General features: G+C 45.0%; 1 protein-coding gene across 1 annotated transcript in view; it reads right to left on the reverse strand.

The window, feature by feature from the left end:
• Positions 1-17,500, reverse strand: part of LOC113799932 (probable JmjC domain-containing histone demethylation protein 2C) — a 352,930-nt gene that overhangs the window by 304,579 nt on the left and 30,851 nt on the right. The gene's annotated exons all lie outside the window — the stretch shown is intronic.

Here is a 17,500-nt window from a genome sequence, read left to right on the forward strand (position 1 = left end):
GGTGTGGGAGGGAGAGGAAAGAAAAAGAGAAACTGGGAAGAGAGGGTAGGTAAGAAACATGAGAACGGAAGGGGGAAGAGAAGTGAGGAAGAGACTGTGAGAGACAAGGGAGAAGGAGACATGATGAGGTAGAGATAACAGCGGAAAGAAAAGAAAGGGGTGGAAGGGAAGATAAACTAGTGCGAAACGAGGAGAGAAAGGGAAGTGGAGGCGGGAGAGAAAGGGAAGTGGAGGCGGGAGAGAAAGGGGAGCGGAGAAGCGAGAGGGAAGAGGGAGTGGGAGGACGCGAAACAGGGGAGTGGAACGGAGAAAGAAAGAAAAAACAGTGGCAGAAGGAGAGATCAGGTCCTGACACGGGATAGAAAAAAAGGAGAGAGAGAACAAAAAAACGAAAAGGACCCAGAATAAAGCAGAAGAAGAGGCGGCAAAGTAATAAATAAATGAGAGAGTGTAGCCGGCGTGCGCAGGCGGTCCACTGACAGTCCACTGTTTATTTCCCCAACAGGATATCTGGGCTACAAGCTTCTGCATGCTCGTCTGCCAGCTTATTTGTCTGCTTACCTGACAGTCTTGCCCCAACTATCTCTCCGGCCGCTTGCCAGACTTGTCAACTTATTTGCCCTTACCCTATGTCTGTCTGTCTCTAAATTCTTGCCTGTTTGTCTGCACGCCTTCTCTGTGCTTGCGCGTCTGCCTGCGCGAGAACACTTCTTTAGCTCACTATCTGTTTTTTTTTTCTTTTCTTTGCTATGCCTTCTCCCTCAGTTTACTATCTGTTTTTTTTCTTTTCTCTGCTATGCCTTCTCCCTCAGTTTACTATCTGTTTTTTTCTTTTCTTTGCTATGCCTTCTCCCTCAGTTTACTATCTGTTTTTTTTCTTTTCTCTGCTATGCCTTCTCCCTCAGTTTACTATCTGTTTTTTTTTTCTTTTCTTTGCTATGCCTCTTAATCTGTCTCTCCGTGCATCCGCTTTCCTATCTGTCTCATACGAAAGAAAAACACAAATGAGGAAGACACACATGGAAAACAAAGATAGAAAAACACAGATAAAGAAGAGACACATGAAAAACAAAGACAGAAATACACAGATAAAGAAGACACATGAAAAACATAGAAATACACACATAAGGAAGACACACATGAAAAACGAAGACAGAAATACACAGACAAGGAAGACACACACTGGCCAAAGAAACAAAGAGACAGACAGACAGACAGAGACAAAGGAAAGCGATGCGCGGGTTAAAGTGAGCAGAGACGAGACGCTGCCAAGCACAAGAAGGTAAGGAGGAGGCGGAGGAGATGAAAGGAGAAGTGGGTAATTGAGGCGCGAAAGAAGGAGAGAGAGAAAGACAAACACACAGCAGGGAGGCACGTAAAAGAAGTGGAAGAGAAAAAGAGACAGAAACAAAGACAGTCAAAAACAGAAAAAAGATAAAAATAGACAGCCAGACATATAGGGGGAAGGGAGGGAGGAGGAGGAGGGAGAGGGAGGGAGGGAGGAAGGGAGGAGGGAGGGAGAGGGAGAGAGAGAGGGAGAGAAAGACAGAGAGAGAGAGAGAGAGAGAGAGAGAGAGAGAGAGAGAGAGAGAGAGAGAGAGAGAGGGAGAGGAGAGGGAGAGGGAGAGAGACAGACAGAGACAGAGACAGAGAGAATCAAAATGAGAGAGACAGAGAGATAGAGAATCAAAGTGAGATGAGAAAGGAAGAGGGAGCGGAATAGGGAAGAATGAAGCAGTGCGGAGGCGGCGTGGAGGAAGGAAGACTAGGAGGAGGAGGAGGATAAGGGAGGAACTGCGCTTGGGAGAGAGGAAGAGAAAAGGGAACATGGAAGAGAAGGATACTAAAAGGAGGTAGGAGAAGAAGGAGAATAAGAAGAGGAAGAAGAAAATAAGAAGAGGAAGAAGAATAAGAAGAAGAAGAGGGAGAAGAAGAAGAAGAAGAGGAAGAAGAAGAAAAAGGAGAAGGAAAAGGAGCAGGAGGAGGAGGAGGAAGAGGGAGGGACCGAGGCGAGAGGGAGGTGCGGTTCTCTCCCACCAATGCCAAGGTCACACGCCACGGCTCCGGGGCTCGCGCAACACACCCCATGCATCACCCCGAGCTGTTGCCAGTACAGTGCTCAGAAGGAAGAAGAAGGAAGAAGGAGAAGGAAGGGGGCACTCACTCTGGACTCCGCTGCCGTTGCTATCGTCCGCGGATGTTGCTACTGCGGCGTCTGCAACTGGGTGGTGCTGAGGCTCGTGTTGCTATTGGCGGTGGTGGTGTTTGTTGTTGTTTATTGACGGGGGGAACGTTGGTGGTGGTGGTGGTGGTGTTGACTGTGTGCTGTTGTTTGTTGGTAGCAGTGATGGTGTTACTGATATCGCAGCTGCACTTATTGTAGTGGCAGTAGTGGCAGCAGCAACAGCAGCAGCAGTAATAGTAGTAGTAGTAGTAGCTGTTGTTATTGTTTGTTGTGGTTGTTGTTGTTGTTGTTGTTGTTGTTGTTGTTGTTGTTGTTGTTGTGGTTGTTGTTGTTGTTGTTGTTGTTGTTGTTGCTGTTGTTGTTGTTTTGTTGCTGCTGCTGCTGCTGTTGTTGTTGTTGTTATTGTTGTAGTTGTAATTACTGACGATGATGATTTGTACGATAATTTCACTTTTAAAATTTTCCAAACGAGACACGACGAACGACAAAACAACAAGACACAAAGCGGATATCAATGAATGAACCAACAAAACAACAAACGATGTACGGATCCGACTGAAAATACAAAAAGAAAAAAGAAAGAAAAAAAAAATACGCATACACACATACAAAGAATAAAAAACAGCCAAACCCACGTAAGGAGAATTAAAACCCACGTAAGGAGAATTAAAACCCACGTAAGGAGAATTAAAACCCACGTAAGGAGAATTAAAACCCACGTAAGGAGAATTAAAACCCACGTAAGGAGAATTAAAACCCACGTAAGGAGAATTAAAACCCACGTAAGGAGAATTAAAACCCACGTAAGGAGAATTAAAACCCACGTAAGGAGAATTAAAACCCACGTAAGGAGAATTAAAACCCACGTAAGGAGAATTAAGTACGGCGAGCTTAAATCACCTTGAGGCCGCAACTAACAGACGGTCTTTGGAGAAAATTCCTTCTTATCTTGGTTCCCTGCAGCCCGGTTCAGGGAGGGAGGGAGGGAGAGAGGGAGGGAGGGAGGGAGAGGGGAGGGAGAGGGGGAAGGCAAGGAAGGAAGGAAGAAAGGAAGAGAAGAAAGGAAGGAAGGAGAGAGGGAGGGAAAGGGGGAAAGCAAAGGGAGGAGAGGAGCAAGGGAGGGAAAACAAGAGGAGTGGAAGGAAAGAAAAGGAAAGAAAGAGAAAGGAAAAACAAGGGGAGGGAGAGAGGGAGGGAAGGATGGAGATGAGGAAGGCGAGAGAGGGGGAAGGCAAGGGGAGGAGAGAGCGAGGGAAAGAGGGATGGAGATAGGAAAACGAAGGAAAACAAGGGGAGGGAGAGAGGGAGGGAAGGATGGAGATGAGGAAGGCGAGAGGGAGGGAAGGCAAGAGGGAGGGAGAGAGGGAGGGAGGGAAGGCAAGAGGGAGGGAGAGAGGGAGGGAAGGATGGAGATGAGGAAGGCGAGAGGGAGGGAAGGCAAGAGGGAGGGAGAGAGGGAGGGAGGGAGGGAAGGCAAGAGGGAGGGAGAGAGGAGGAAGAGCAAGCAGGGAGGAGGAGGGAGGGAGAGGAGGGAAGTGGAGAGAGAGATGGGGAAAGGCGAGAGGAGAGAAAAGAGGGAGAAGAGGGATTGAAAATGAAGGAGGCGCGGAGTATCGGGAGAAGAAGAGGAAGGAAGAAGAAGAAGAAGGGAAGAAAAAGAAGAAGAGGAGGAATGGGAGGAGGAGGAAGAGAAGGAGAAAAAAGAAAGAAGAAGAAAGAAGAAGGAAAGGAGGTAGGAGGAAGGGTTGGTGAGGACTGAAAGGTAGAGAGGATGGGGAAGGAGAGAGAGGATGGGGAGGAGAGTATTTGAAGGAAGACGGAGGAAAATGGGGGGAGCAAGGGAGTGTGTGGGAGAGGAAGGAACGACGATAATAAAAAGAGGGGGGAGGGAGGGAGTATGAAGCGGAAGACGAGAGGAGGGGGAGGGGAAAGAGAGGGGGGAGAGGGAGAAAGACTGGGGGAGAAAGAGGAAAGCCGAGGGAAGGGGTGAGGAAGTGAGAGGTAGAATGAGAGAGAGCACGGTGGGAGAGAATGAGACAGAGAGAGAGAGAGAGAGAGAGAGAGAGAGAGAGAGAGAGAGAGAGAGAGAGAGAGAGAGAGAGAGATGAGAGAGAGAGAGATGAGAGACAGACATGAGAGAGAGAGAGAGAGAGAGAGAGAGAGAGAGAGAGAGAGAGAGAGAGAGAGAGAGAGAGAGAGAGAGAGAAAGAGAGACAGACAGACAGAGATAGAGACAGAGACAGAGACAAAGAGAGAGAGAGAGAGAGAGAGAGAGAGAGAGAGAGAGAGACACAGAGACACAGAGAGAGACAGAGAGAGAGACAGACAGAGAGAGAGAGAGACAGAGACAGAGAGAAACAAACAGACAGACAGACAGAGAGAGAGACAGAGACAGACAAACAGAGACAGAGAATCAAACAGACAGACAGACAACCAGATAAACAACCAGACAAGACAACCAAACAACCAGACAAACAAACAGACAGAGAGGTGCGTGCAACAGGCGCGGCGCCCCGCACGGCTGCATAATCCCTCTCGCACAGCCGCCGGTGATCCCGCGCACAGCCGAGCTTTCTCAAACCTGACCAAGGTGAAGGTCGCGCTGGTCATGCAGGTCATGGCCGCAGAGACAAGGGCCGGAGATAAACACAAATAAAAATAGGAATAGGTATACGTGTAGGCTTCGAGAGAGATGCAAACAGAGGGAGAAAGACAGAGAGAGAAGGAGATTGAGATAGAGAGAGGAGAGGGAGAGAGAGAGAGAGAAGGAGAGGGAGGGAGAGAGAGAAGGAGAGGGGGAGAGAGAAGGAGAGGGAGAGAGAGAAGGAGAAAAGAGGAGGAGAGGGAGAAGGGAGAGAGAGAGAGAGGGAGAGAGAGGGAGAGAGAGAGAGAGAGAGAGAGAGAGAGAGAGAGAGAGAGAGAGAGAGAGAGAGAGAGAGAGAGAGAGAGAGAGGAAAGAAAGAGAAAGAAAGGAGAGAAAGAGAGAGAAAGTAGAGAAAGAGACATACAGACAAAATCGAAAAAGAAAATGAAAAACGAAAAGGAAGAGTAGGGAAATGGAAACGAAATCGAAAACAAGGAAAAGGAAAAGGAAAAGGAAAAGGAAAAGGAAAAGGAGAGAAAGCGAAAACAAACAAAGAGAAACAGTGAAGGTGGATGTCACAGGCCAATAATCAGTGCCACGTGACCATCGAGTTTCGATCCCGTGACGATGCTGCACCAATGCCGAGTTGCCTCTGGACTCTCTATCTCTTTTTTCATCAATTCTCATGTTCTATACCCAAAGGAGTTGCAAAAAACATTTAAGATTAATACGAGTAGCTTTTTTCATCAATTCTCATATTCTTAGATTAATACGAGTATCTTTTTAATCAATTCTCATGTTCTATACTCAAAGGAGTTACTAAAAAACAAATAGGACTAATACAAGTATCTTTTTTAACCAATTCTCATATTCTATACTCAAAGGAGTTACTAAAAAACATTTAAGATTAATACGATTATCTTTTTTAATAAATTTTCATGTTCTATACTCAAAAGAGGCGCAAAAAACAAATCAGGTTAATACGAGTATCTTTTTAATCAATTCTCATGATCTATACCCAAAAGAGGTGCAAAGAACATTTAAGATTAATACGAGTATCTTTTTTAATCAATTCTCATGTTCTATACCCGAAGGAGTTGCAAAAAAAGATTAATACAAGTATCTTTTTTCATCATTTCTCATATTCTATACCCAAAGGAGTTACTAAAAAACAAATAGGATTAATACGAGTATCTTTTTAATCAGTTCTCATGTTCTATACCCAAAAGAGGTACAGGAAACGTTTAAGATTAATTTGAGTATTTTTTAAATTCAATTCTATTATTCTATACCCAAAGGAGACGCAAAAAAACAACTCAGATTAATACGAGTATCTTTCTTAGTCAATTCTCATATTCTATACCCACAGGAGTTGCTAAAAAAACATAAGATTATTATGAGTATCTTTTTTAATCAATTCTCATATTCTATACTCAAAAGAGGTGCAAAAACAAATAGGATTAATAACAGTTTTTTTTCATTATTTCTCATATTTCATACCCAAAGGAAAAATCAAATCAGATTAATACGAGTATCTGTCTTAGTCATTTCTCATATTCTATACCCGCAGGAGTTGCAAAAAAAAGATTAATACAAGTATCTTTTTCATCATTTCTCATATTCTATACCCAAAGGAGTTACTAAAAAACAAATAGGACTAATACAAGTATCTTTTTTAACCAATTTTCATATTCTATACTCAAAAGAGGTGCAAAAAAACATTTAAGATTAATACGAGTATCTTTTTTTTAATCAATTCTCATGTTCTATACTCAAAAGAGACACAAAAAACAAATAAGATTAATACGAGTATCTGTCTTAGTCAATTCTCATGTTCTATACCCAAAGGAGTTGCTAAAAAAACATATGATTATTATGAGCATCTTTTTTAATCAATTCTCATGTTCTATACTCAAAAGAGGTGCAAAAAAAATAGGATTAATAAGAGTTTTTTTTCATTATTTCTCAGATTTCATACCCAAAGGAGTTGCAAAAATCAAATCAGATTAATACGAGTATCTGTCTTAGTCAATTCTCATATTCTATACCCAAAGGAGTTGCAAAAAAAAGATTAATACAAGTATCTTTTTCATCATTCCTCATATTCTATACCCGAAGGAGTTACTAAAAAAACATTTAAGATTAATACGAGTATCAGTTCTCATATTCTATACCCACAGGAGTTGCAAAAAAAAAAAAATAATAATAATGCGAGTATCTTTCTTAATAAATTTTCATATTCTATACCCACAGATAAAAAAAAAATTAATACAAGTATCTTTTTTCATCCTTTCTCATATTCTATACCCGAAGGAGTTGCAAAATAAAACAAATAATATTAATAAGAGATTCAACAATCACAATCATCTGCTAAGACAATCACTTCAAACAATGAACAATTTTTTCCCCGGATGAATAAACATCACGCGATTCTTCAGTTAAGAAAAAAATAAACACTTCGCTCATACACTTTCATTCATTTGTGTCAAATAAACTAATTTTCTCTTGTGAACGATATTTTTCAACCTATTCCTTCCCATCATTTAAGTGTTTTGTTAATATGTTATAACAATAATAAGTACAAGAGTATGTAGTATATGTATGCAAGGGAATATGAATTAAAGAAATTTATTAACTGATTAATTAATACATTCATATCTACGAGTACCAATACATACGAGGACATTATATATATATACATATATATATATATATATATATATATATATATATATATATATATATATATATATATATATATATATATATATATATAAATCGTTAAGTACAATCTTTAATATCTATCCCCTCCCCCCCCTCCCATCTCCTCTCCCCTAAAAAAAAAGAAAAAGAAAAAAAAAGTGACACGGCAAATCCTGACCACTCTTAACTACTCCATCCCCCTCCCTACCCCCCTACCCCCCCTGCGCACCAGCCTCCCCAAATGTTGACTCCAGGATCGGCAACTCACTCACTCCTGACCTTGGCTCACCATATGACCAGAGAATCATCTCAGCTTCCTAAGGAGAGGTGGATGTGGTGGAAGGAGGAGGAGGAGGAGGAGGAGGAGGAGGAGGAGGAGGAGGAGGAGGAGAAGAAGGAGAAGGAGAAGGAGAAGGAGAAGGAGAAGGAAAAGGAGAAGGAGGAGGAGGAGGAGGAGAAGGAGGAGGAGGAAAAGGAAGAAGGAGAAAAAAAGAAGATACGAAGAAGGATGAAGAGGAGCAGGAAATGAAGAGGGAAAAAACGAGGACCAGGAGATGGTAGAGATGAAGAAAGAGAAGGAAGACGACGAGAAAAAACGAAAAAAAAGTGAAAATAGAGAGAATCAAGAATAAGAAAATGAAAATAAGTAGAGAATAAAGGATAAGGAGGAGAAGGACAAGGACGAGGACGAGGACGAAGAGGAGAATGAGGAGGAGGAGGAAGAGGAGGAACATGCCAATCTGGCAGACTCATTTGCCAGTCACCCTGCACGCTTCTATGGCCTGAACAACCTATATATAGCCCATGCCAGTATGTATGCTAATTAGATTGGGCAAAAACGCACACAGAATTCGAATCCATTTCCAATCTCGCTTTGACGATCCGTGTTAAACAGCCTCACCGACGTGATAATAATGACGATTTGGTGTTGCTGCCGACAAGAGACACACACAAGGGGAATAATAACACTGTCATAACGCACAACCGCAACAGCAAAAGCATCCCCGGGCAGTAAACAGTAAAACATCCAAACGCAATAAGCATAAACAATTACACGCCAACAACGCAGTGACACAATAAAATCTACACAAGAACAAACAAACAAAACTAGACAGCATCAGAGGCACCAATCCCAACAACAACACTACGACCTCCGCCACCGTCAACAACAACACTAACAACAACAATGACATCCCCACCGACACCAACACCACCACCAATAGCACCATCCCCACCACCAATAACAACACCACCAACAACACCCCCACCAACAACAACAACACCCCTACCTCCACCAACAACACCCCTACTACCACCACCAACAACAACACCCCCACTACCTTCACCTCCTCCACCAACACCAACACGCCCACCTCCTCCACCTACACCACCTGCACCCCCACCTACACCACCACCAACAATACCAACAACCCCCCACCTCCTCCACCACCACCAACACCCCCCTGGCCCCCACCCCCACCAACAACAACACCCCTCCACCACCTCCGCTCATCAACAACACCCCATCCCCACACCCCACCCCCACCCCCAAAATTCCCAGACGAGGAAGCTGGATCCCGTGGCCGCGTCCGTCTTGGGTGGCGGCGAAGTGGAACGCCCCCCCCCCCCCCCCCCCGCCGGCCTTTCCCGCCCCCTCCTGACGGCTCCGCATGCCATGCCACGGGCGGACTCGGGCGGGGGGAACGGCGCATGGCAGACGGAGGCAGAAGGGCGTGCGGGCGAATGCGTGCGGGGATGGGCGTGTGGCTTTTATTCGTGGCTGGAAGTCGAGGCGCTGCAGAGGGGGTTGCAGAGTGTCTGTGTGTGTGTGTGTGTGTGTGTGTGTGTGTGTGTGTGTGTGTGTGTGTGTGTGTGTGTGTGTGTGTGTGTGTGTGTGTGTGTGTGTGTGTGTGTGTGTGTGTAATATATATATATATATATATATATATATATATATATATATATATATATATATATATATATATATATATATATATATATATATATATATATATATATATATATCACATTGCTTCCACATCCTGACTGTAACAACCGATGTGTTATGAGGACGCTCAAGTGGCCATCAAATACAAACAAATCATCCCAAGGAATATCCTTAATACTTTATAAATCTCCTTTCTCTCCTTTTCCTTTCCTACCTCCCTTCTTCCCCATCTCCCTCCTCCCTCCTCCCTTATTCCCCTCCTCCTCCCTTTCTTCCCATCTCCTTCCTTCCTCCTCCCATCCCCCCTCCCTCCCTTCTCTCCTCCATCTCCCTCCCTCCTCTCCCCTATCTCCCTCCTCCCCTCTCCCCTATTCCCCTCCCCTCCCCATCTCCTCCTCCCTCTATTCCCCTCCTCCCTCCTCCTCATCTCCCTTATTCTCCTCCCCTCTTTCCTCCTCCCTCCTCCACTCCTCCCTTATTCCCCTCCTCCCTCTTTCCTCCTCCCTCCTCCCTTCTTCTCCAGTCGGTCTACTCTTCCAAAATGGCATTTCCTCCACGTGCCACCTTGCGAGGTCCACAGGAAGAGGGTTCACTCTACCTCCCTTTCATCATCATCGTTTGTTTCTTCTTCCTTCTCATCTTCTTCTCCTTCCCCCCTTTTCTTCTTTTTTTTCTTTTCTTTTTCTTTTTCTTTTTCTTCTTTTCTTTTTCTTTTCCTTTTTCTTCTTTTTTCTTTCCTTCTTTTCATCTTCCTCCTCTTCCCATTCCACTGCGCCATCTCCATCTCCTGATCGTCGTCCATCAGTCCTCCCTCCTCCTCCCCTTCTTCCTTTCTCTTCTTCCACCTACACAGCACCTGCCTCAACCTCTCCTACCCTTAAACCCCTCCCCCTCCCTATCCTCCCAACCCCAATTCCCATCCCTATCCTCCCTCTCCCCCTATCCCTCTCCCCTCCCTATCCCACAACTCCACCCTATCCCCATCCCTCTCAACCCGTCCCCTCCCTATCCCCCCACCCCATCCCCCTCCCCCTCCCCAATCCTTCCTCCCTATCCCCCAACCCCTCCATATCTGTCCCCAACCCTCACTCTCCCCCACCCCCTCCCTATCCCCAACCCCCTCCCCCTCCCCACAACCCCTGTCCCCCTCCCCCAATCCCTCCTCTCCCTACAACTCCACCCTATCCCCCTATCCCCCTCCCCTCCCCCTATCCCCTCCCCCTCCCTATCACAGCCCCTCCCCTCCCCAACCTCCCCTCCCCATCCTTGCGGTTTTTCAAGTTCCTCTTACAGACAAAATCTCACCGCAAACAGCCCCCCACCCCGGGCATTCCGCATTCTCCAATAGAAGCTTGAAGGGGAAATTCTTGCTTTTTAAAAGATGTAGTAGCATCAGAGGAGAATTCCCTCCCCCTCTCCCTCCCCCCCCTTCCCCCTCTCCCCCGTTTCCTCTTTCCCCTTTCTTCGCTCCCCTCCCCCCTCCCTCCCCTCCCCCTTCCCCCTCTCCTCCCCCTCTCCCCCGTTTCCTCTTTCCCCCTTTTCTTTAACTTCGCTGCTCTTTGTCTACCTCTTATTCTTCTATCTACCCATTCATCTATTTATCTCTTCGCTCATCTACCTACTCTTGCACTTCTCCATAATCTTTTCCTTCTATCAATCTACCTACTTTCTGATCTATCACTATATCTATCTGTTCATCAACTATATTTATATCTGTTCATCAACTATATATCTATCTGTTCATAAACTATATCTATATCTATATCTATCTGTCCATCAACTATATATCTATCTGTTCATAAACTATATCTATATCTATCTGTTCATCAACTATATCTATATCTATCTGTCCATCAACTAAATCTATATCTGTTCATCAACTATATCTATAACTATCTGTTCATCAACTAAATCTATATCTGTTCATCAACTATATCTATATCTATCAGTTCATCAACTATATCTATAACTATCTGTTCATCAACTAAATCTATATCTGTTCATCAACTATATCTATATCTATCTGTTCATCAACTATATTTATATCTATCTGTTCACCAACTATATCTATATCTGTTCAACTAAATCTATTCATATCTGTTCATATCTATTTGTTCATCAACTATATCTCTATCTATCTGTTCATATCTATCTGTTTTCACCTATATCTCTCTCTATATATATGTTCATATCTATCTGTTTTCACCTATATCTCTCTCTATATATATGTTCATATCTATTTGTTCACCAATCTGTTCCTCTAAAGAACAGCGTGCACGCGCTCCCCGCCACGTGTCCGCCCTTCCCAGAATATGCGGCGAACACTTAAAAATGCCCGGCAACACTCCTTTAGGCAGGGTCCGGAGCGCGTTCCCAACTTTACCTTTTCCTCCCTTCTCTTGGTCTTTTCTTCCTTCTTCGTTTTCCTCGCGAACTTTTTTTTTTTTTTTTTTTTTTTACTGTTTCTTCTCTGTCTGTTTGTGTGTGTGTGTGTGTGTGTGTCTGTGTCTGTCTCTGTGTCTGTGTCTGTCTCTGTGTCTGTCTCTGTCTCTGTCCCTCTCTCTCTCTCTCTCTCTCTATATATATATATATATATATATATATATATATATATATATATATATCTATCTCTCTATCTCTCTAAGAAAAAAATAAAAAGCATATTAAATAATAATGTAAAAATAATAAAAATAATAAAATATATATATATAAAAATATCATGTAAATAATATAAATAATAAATAATAATATATATGCATAAATATATGCATAAATATATACTGCATATATATCTAAATCTTCTCTCTCCCCTTTCCCTCCCCCTCTCTCTCTCTCCCTCCTCTCTCTCTCTCTCCATCTATCTCCCTCTCTCTTTCTCTCTCTCTCTCTCTCTCTCTCTCTCTCTCTCTCTCTCTCTCTCTCTCTCTCTCTCTCTCTCTCTCTCTCTCTCTCTCCCTCTCTCTCCTCTTCTCCATCTCTCCAAATCTGTATTCTCTTGTTATACCACTCCCCCACACCCACTCAGGAGGACAACTTGTCAGGGAAGTCACTGAACACGATCAGGGTAAGACGTGCATGTGAAATCAGAGGAGGAGGGAGGGAGGGAAAGAGGGAGGGAGGGCAGGAGGGAGGGAGGGAGGGAAAGAGGGAGGAAGGGGAAGAGGGAGGGAGGGAAAGGAGGAGGAAGGGCTGGAGGGAGGGAAAGGAGGAGGAAGGGCTGGAGGGAGGGAGGGAGGAAGGGAGGGAAAGGAGGAAGAAGGGTGCGGGAGGGAAAGAGGGAGGAAGAGCAAGAGGGAGGGAGGGAAAGGAGGAGGAGAAGGGTGAAGAGGAGAAAGAAGGAAGAAGGGAGGAGAGGAGGAAGAGCAGGAGGGAGGGAGGGAAAGGGGGGGGAAGGGAAGGGGAGAGGAAAAGGGGAAGAAAGAAGGAAAGGAGGAAGAAGGGAGAGAGGGAGGGAAAGCCGGACAGACGGAAGGACGGCCAAAGGGAAGGAATAGTAGACAAATTGAAAGAATTAAGAAGAAAGAATGCAAAGAAAGAGAATAAACGAAACCGGAAAAAAAAGAAAAAACCTCGCAAGGAAGGAGGGAAGGAAAGGGGGGAGGACGAAGACAGGAAAAAAAGAAAAAACCTCGCAAGGAAGGAGGGAAGGAAAGGGGGGAGGAAGAGAGAGAGAGAGAGAACCGGCAGTACCCCAACAGGAAAGAGGTGGATGGGTGCGTACCGTAATCACAGCGTACCGAGACAAGAGGTACTTGAACCAGAAAATAACTCTCGGCTGCCGATGTCCAAGGGTCTGACTCTTGGGTTCAACTCCGTACCTGTGAGGGAGAAGGGTGGAGGGAGAGAGGGAGAAGGGGAGAGGCGGAGGGAGAAAGGGAGAAAGGGAGAGGCGGAGGGAAAGAGAGAGGGAAGAGAAAGAGAAAAAGAGAAGGAGAAGCGGAGAGGAAGAAAGGAAGAAGAGGAGAGAAGGAAGAGGCAGAGAAGAAAGGAAAGAGAAGGAAGGAAGAAAGGCGAAGAAGAGGAAGAAGAAAGAGAAAGAAAGGGGGAAACGGAAAGAAGGAAAGAAGAAAAAGAGACGGGGAGATGCAGGAGAGGGAGAGGCGGAGGAGAAGGGGAGAGGCGGAGGAAGAGAGAGAAGGGAGACGAGGAGAATGGGAGAAACTGAGAGAAAGAAAAATACAGCGAGAAAGAGAAAGAGAAAGAGAAAGACAGAGAAGGATAGAAAGAGAAAGAGAAGGACACAGAGAAAGAGAAGGATAGAGAGAAAGATAGAGTGAAACTTAAAGACAGAGAAAAAAGAGAAAAAGACCGAGAGAAAGAAAGACGGAAGAAGATACAGACCAACAAACACAGCGAAGCAGACGAAACGTGGGCAGACAGGCGGCGACAGAGAAACGTCACAGAGACAAACAGCAGACGACGATTCCTACCAAAAAACGACGGATCAGGATCAAGACCAGAATCAGGATCAAGATCAGGACTGCAATCAAGACAACCTCCACCCCCCCCACCCCCACCCCACCCTCCACCCCCCACGCTGCCATCGGTATGCATGACGCACGGCCTGTCAGTGCGGTGCCAACCTCGGTCCCCCAAGACAGGAATCCCAAATGCGGTCATTGCACCCCCGTCCCCCTCCCTCTCCCCTCCCTCCTCCCTCCTCCCCTCGACTTCCCCCTCCCTCACCCTCCACTCTCTTTCCCCATCCCTCCCACTCCTTCCCCCCCTCTTCTTCCCCCCCCCCTCCCTCCATCCCCCTCCACCTCCAATCCTCCCTCCCCTCACTTCCCCCTCCCCTCTCAACTCCCTCCTCCCTCCCCCTCCTCCTCCTCTCCCCATCCCTCCCACCCTCCCTCACTCCCTCACCTCTCCACCCATCCCCTCCCCTCCTTCTCACATCCCTCCCCCTCCCTCCCTCCTCCATCCCTCCCCATCCTCCCCTCTCCCTCCCCCCATCCCTCCTCCCCCCCTTCCTCCCCCATCACTCCCCCTCCCTCTCCCCTCCCCTCTCCTCTCCCCTCTCCCTCCCTCCCCACCCCCCACCCCCCTCCCTACCCATCCTCCACCCTCCCCTCCACTCCTCTCTCCACCATCCATCACCACCCTCCCACCCCCATCCTCCCATCCCTCCTCACCCCTCCTACCCTCCTCTCTCCCGCCTCCATCCTCCCCCACCCTCCTCCATCCTTCCCCCCTCACTCCCATCCTCCCCATCCTCCACCCTCACTCCAACCTCCTCCCCCCATCCTCCCCTCTCCTCCTCCTCCCTCCCTCCTCCCCAGACGCCGTCCGTCAAAACAATTAACTCACCAAAACAACTCGCAAGGAAGCGCGAACGTGAGACGAAAGCCAACGAGGCGGAGATACAGAAGAATAACAAAGGGGCGGATAAAGATGGGAGAGAGGGAGGCGGATAAAGATGGGAGGAGAGGGAGAAGGGAGAGAGGAAACGGGACACTAAACAGCCGGAAATAAAGAGGGAGTTTATGGGTTAAAGGGAGAAGGATTTAAGTAAGAGATCAAAAGAGAAGAAAAAAACATAAGAAAAATGTATGCAAAAACAAAGGGGCGGATAAAAATGTGAGAGAGGGAGAAGGGAGAGAGGAAACACGACACTAAAAAGCCGAAAATAAAGAGGGAGGTTATGGGTTAAAAAGGAGAAGGATTAAGTAAGAGATCAAAAGAGAAGAAGAAAAAAATATAACAAAAATATATGCCAAAACAAAGGGGCGGATAAAGATGGAAGAGAGGGAGAGGGAGAGAGGAAACAAGTTAATAAACAGCCGGAAATAAAGAGGGAAGTTATGGGTTAAAAAGGAGAAGGATTAAGTTAAAGAAGAGTTCAAAGGAGAAGAAGAAAAAAATATAAGAAAAATATATGCCAAAACAAAGGGGCGGATAAAGATGGAGGAGAGGGAGAAGGGAGAGAGGAAACGGGACACTAAACAGCCGGAAATAAAGAGGGAGGTTATGGGTTAAAGGGAGAAGGATTAAGTAAGAGATCAAAAGAGAAGAAGAAAAAAATATAACAAAAATATATGCCAAAACAAAGGGGCGGATAAAGATGGAAGAGAGGGAGAGGAAGAGAGGAAACGCGACAATAAACAGCTAAAAATAAAGAGGGAAGTTATGGGTTAAAAAGGAGAAGGATTAAGTTAAAGAAGAGTTCAAAAGAGAAGAAGAGAAAAAATATACGAAAAATATATGCCAAAACAAAGGGCGGATAAAAAAGGAGGAGAGGGAGAAGGGAGAGAGGAAACAAGTCAATAAACAGTCAAAAATAAAGAGGGAGTTTATGGGTTAAAAAGGAGAAGGATTAAGTTAAAGAAGAGTTCAAAAGAGAAGAGAAAAAATATAAGAAAAATATATGCCACAACAAAGGGAGAATAAAGATGGAAGAGAGGGAGAGGGAGAGAGGAAACAAGTCAATAAACAGTCGAAAATAAAGAGGGAGGTTATGGGTTAAAAATTAGAAGGATTAAGTTAAAGAAGAGTTCAAAAGAGAAGAGAAAAAATATAAGAAAAATATATGCAAAAACAAAGAGCGGATAAAGATGGAGGAGAGGGAGAAGGGAGAGAGGAAACAAGTCAATAAACAACCGGAAATAAAGAGGGAGGTTATGGGTTAAAAGGGAGAAGGATTAAGTTAAAGAAGAGTTCAAAAGAGAAGAAAGTGGTAATAGAAGAAAATACATGCAAAAACAAAGAGGGAGCATAAAGATGGAACAGAGGCACAGGAAAAGAGGAAACGCGACAATAAACAGCCAAAAATAAAGAGGGAAGTTATGGGTTAAAAAGAAGAAGGATTAAGTTAAAGAAGAGTTCAAGAGAGAAGAAAAAAATATAAGAAAATATATACCAAAACACAAACGTAGAGAGTAATTGTAAGAAAATCTTAAAAAAATAACAGTCACACAATCATAAAGAACAATACAACCAATAATCTAGTAAAAAAGAATAACAATAATAAAGAAAAATGTAAGACCCGCAAAAATAAAAAATAAATCACATGAACTAAGGAAATAAATGGCTTCTTCCTCCTCCTCCTCTTCTATCTCCTTTTGCTTCTTATTCTTTCTCCTTTGTTTCTTTTTCCTCCTCCTCGTCTCTTTTTATTCTTTGGTTCCCATATCATAGATGGCTTCCTCCTCCTCCTCCTCCTTCTATCTCCTTTTGCTTCTTGTTCTTTCTCCTTTGTTTCTTTTTCCTCCTCCTCTCGTCTTTTTTTTATCCTTTGGTTCCCATATCATAGATGGCTTCTTCCTCCTCCTCTTCTATCTCCTTTTGCTTCTTGTTCTTTCTCCTTTGTTTCTTTTTCCTCCTCCTCGTCTTTCTCGTCTTTTTTTTTATTCTTTGGTTCCCATATCATTTCACCCGGATGCCTCAGGTATGGTTGCTGCTCCTTCCCTCTTTCTGCTTATGTGTTTCTTCCTTTTCGCTTTTTCCCCTCCTCTTTCCCCTCTCCTTTTCCTATTCTCTCCCCCACCCCCGCCTCTGTTCTCTTTTTCCCTCTTGTTTCTTTTTTCTATCTTCTATCAACTACTCTATTTTGTCCTCTCCTTCCTCCCCTTTTTCCCTCTTCTTCCTCTTCCAGCTACTCCTAGATGGCTTCTTCCTCCTCCTCCCTTCTTCTTCTTCTTCTTCTTCTTCTTCTTCTTCTTCTTCCCTTCTTGTTTTTGTTCTTTTTCTTCTTCTTTCTTCTTCTTCTCTTCTCCTCTCTTGTCTTCGCTTTTATTCTAATTCTCTCCTCCTACAGCTCCCCATCTCACCTCCACACCACAACCGCCTCCGTCTCTACCTCCTCCTCCTTTTGCCTCCCCTCCTCTAATCCACCTCCATCACCTCCCCTATCCACCTCCACCTCCTCCCTCCACCTCCTCCACCTCCTTTCCCACCTCCTTCTCCTCCACCTCTCACCTTTACCTCCTCCGTCCACCATCTCCACCACCAGCACCTTGCACCTCCCCATCCACTTCCACCTCCTCCTCCACCTCCTCCTCCACCACCCCTCCACCTCCACCTCCTCCCCTCACCCTCCCCATCATCCTCCACCTCACCTCCCTCATCCTCCTCCGCCTCC

Source organism: Penaeus vannamei, chromosome 2 (assembly GCF_042767895.1).
Source record: "Penaeus vannamei isolate JL-2024 chromosome 2, ASM4276789v1, whole genome shotgun sequence".
Taxonomy (NCBI): Eukaryota; Metazoa; Arthropoda; class Malacostraca; order Decapoda; family Penaeidae; genus Penaeus; species Penaeus vannamei.